At 54.5% G+C, this 3,104-nt stretch overlaps 1 protein-coding gene across 1 annotated transcript in view; it reads left to right on the forward strand.

The window, feature by feature from the left end:
* Nucleotides 1-3,042: 3,042 nt before the first annotated feature.
* Nucleotides 3,043-3,104, forward strand: part of Paqr8 (progestin and adipoQ receptor family member 8) — a 19,887-nt gene continuing 19,825 nt past the window's right edge. Inside the window, exon 1 of the mRNA XM_023712028.1 lies at nucleotides 3,043-3,076. The gene's annotated coding sequence lies outside the window, so the exon portion shown is untranslated. The remainder of the gene's footprint in view (nucleotides 3,077-3,104) is intronic.

The following is a 3,104-nucleotide window of genomic DNA, read 5'->3' on the forward strand; positions in this document are numbered from 1 at the left end:
GAGGTCTGGGAGTGACAGGAGGAGGTCTGGGCGCGACAGGAGGAGGTCTGGGTGCAGCAGGAGGAGGTCTGGGCACGACAGGAGGAGGTCTGGGAGTGACAGGAGGAGGTCTGGGCATGGCAAGAGGAGGTCTGGGAGTGACAGGAGGAGGTCTGGGCATGGCAGGAGGTCTAGGAGCGGCAGGAGGAGGTCTGGGAGTGACAGGAGGAGGTCTGGGCGTGGCAGGAGGAGGTCTAGGAGTGGCAGGAGGAGGTCTGGGCATGGCAGGAGGAGGTCTGGGCGTGGCAGGAGGAGGTCTAGGAGCGGCAGGAGGAGGTCTGGGCGCGACAGGAGGAGGTCTGGGCGCGACAGGAGGAGGTCTGGGCGCCAGTGGCTAAGGAAGCTCAGGACTGAGCTCAGCAGGTGGGATGGAGCATCTCCCGTGGAAGTAGGCGGAATCACAAACTGTGGTCCAAAGGGAACGGTGTCAGCCTGAGCCCCTCATCGCTACCCAGGTTGAGTGCAGCCCCGACAGGCGGCAGCTGCAGTGCGGTGGGCGTGAGAGCTGCAGCGCGCCATCGCTCTTGCCGTAGAGCTGAGCAGATGGGCTTTTGAAGCGAAGCTCCTCTGGAGTCCCTAAGGGGTTTTTCGTTTGCTTTTATTTTTGTCCGGAGGTGGGGTACTAGGAGTGTACCCAGGGCTTTCGCAGAGTTACATCCCCAGCCCTTTTTGCTTTTTGAGATGGGGTCTCACTCAGTCTCCAAGATGGCCAGGCTGGGGCTGAGCTTGCCTTGTTCTTGCCTCAGCCTCCAGAGTGCTGACGTGACAGGCGTGGACTGCCACACCTGGCTGTGACTGAGGGTGTTTAAGCAGATCAGCTCTAATGACTTCTAACTTTTGATTATGAACTACTATTTCAAGTTGTGAGAAAGGCCACACTAGGAAACGGGATGGGACCCTGAAGGGTACCTTTAAGCGATCCCTTGTGGCCTATCCCGGGAAAGGAGGCCCTGGACGGTGCTCACAGGTGACAGCCAGGATTCCTCATCCCTGGTCAGCTCAGAGGCAGTAGATACCTTCCTGCCATCTAGTGCTCTTTTTCGTTGGTAGCTGACCGACTCTGGCAGATACAGCCAGCCGGTGGGGCTCTTGGGATGCGGCATCCATGGTGGTAAGATGGGCCGCACATCGTTGCTGGTTCGGCGCAAGGCCTTGAATAGATCTCTTACATTTTCCGGGCCTCAGCTAGACTCACAATCAAGTGACGCAAACTGTATTTTTCAAACTGTCCTGAATAACTTTCTTACACAGCTCAGAGAAGTTTGGGTTTTAATGTCACAGAAGACACACATGTAGCCAGTTGTGGCATAGTGCAGCGACAGCACAATGCCTGAACGTCGTGGGCCTTGAGTCCGTGGGTTGGGGTGCCGACCAGTGTGAGAGCACATGGAGCCTTCGGGAGATGACCGAATTGCTGAGAGGAGACTTCGCCGGTGACAGTGGCAAGGCCAGGCCCGAGCTTGGTCAGGCCACCAGGACACTGCTCTGCCTTTTTCTGTGTAATGAGAAATTAGGTGTCATCCTCTCCAGCCTTATTTTGCACTGCTTTCTTCTGCCCGGCCTCACCGTTTCCTGAATCATTGCTTAGGCGTTCCTGGGCATCTGTGTACCAGTGGTGGGCGATGGAAGCCCAGAAGCCGTGCCAGTCATTAGAAGCCCAGTCAGCAATTTAAATGTAGTTTTGGGGCTGGGGAGATGGCTCAGTAGAATAAGCGCTTGCCTGGCAAGCACAGGGGGCTGAGTTCAATCCCTGGTTCCACAAAAAAAAAAAAAAAAAAAGTAGTTTTGAATATCTACGACTAGATGACCCACACAGATGAACAGTGCCCAACTCAAAGGGGTGTTTTCAATTTCAAAAATATTCTCCACTTTTATTGTCTAAAATCTTACTGCTTTTACCTTTAGAAGCAGGCAGAGGATAGTTGTATTTTACTTCGACTTTGAATGATTGTTATCTGCTAATGAGCCCTAAGGTTAGATTGCCTTTACTCGCGTAGTCTGCTGACAGGAGACGGGGTGAGGAAGTTAGCTTCCTGTCTCAAGGAACTTGCAGCTCAGGGGCAGAAGCCAGGGGGAAGAGACGCCTGGTGGCATAAGGTTGTACTCTAGTGTTAGGGAATGCAACAGCCTGCGCGGTGCCCCAGGCTCCAGCGTGATTCGTCACCAGGCTCTTCTGCTGCGGGGAGGGCGATCCAGGATGGGTTTCTCGCCGGTGGAATCAGCAGCTGCCTTTGGGGTTCATCCTGGCCTAGGTGCCCGCGGGTTTGCGGGCCAGTGGCAGCTCCTTGCCAGCTAGCGATAGATCCAGCTTCCGGACTGAAGTCAAAACCCACCTAAAGAAGCCAGTCCGCACACTCTGATGGAAAGTCCAGGGGCATGTCTGTCCCCAGGCTTTCATGAGCAGGGGTCTCAGACAGCAGGGCTCACTCACCTTTTCCTGAAGGGGAATTCCCCTCCCCCAAATTCAATTTCATTGATACACATGAAGATATCCAAACTAAACTATTTTATATATCTAGAGCTAAATGTTATAAATGTGACTTTTCTGCAAATTATAATTTTCCTGCAACACTGATAAAAATCTTAACAGGAAAAACAAAAAAAGAAAGAAAAATAATCCTCGGGCAGCTGACCTGTCGATGGGCGTCCGCTGCTCGGTGCGTTCTCCCACGTGCCCAGCTCCGGGAATTCCCCCAGCAGACAGGCAAAGCACAGATGCTGTTTATGCCGCGGGGTGGGTGGCTTCTGCGTCTGGAGCGCTTCGTTTGAAAACAGCACGCGCTCGAGCGAGATGAGCCAGCCAGGACGTGGGAGGAAAGGGACTGACAGCATCCGGAATTCTAGCCAGCAGCGCTCCAGATGAAGAAGAGAAGGCCCTCCGGGCCCTGTGCGCCACTCAGGTTTCCCGGGAGCACAGCGGCGAGGAAGGGCATCTTTTCTTTTTCTTGTTACGAATATTACAGCAAGACCCAGAGGGAAAGATTCAGAGGCCGTGAGTCCGAAGCGCGGCTAAGCCTGTCGTCTCCGCGGGACGCAGGTGCGACGCACCCCCGCCCCACGCGCGC

This window comes from Octodon degus, unplaced genomic scaffold (assembly GCF_000260255.1).
Source record: "Octodon degus isolate 3935 unplaced genomic scaffold, OctDeg1.0 scaffold00022, whole genome shotgun sequence".
Lineage (NCBI taxonomy): Eukaryota > Metazoa > Chordata > Mammalia > Rodentia > Octodontidae > Octodon > Octodon degus.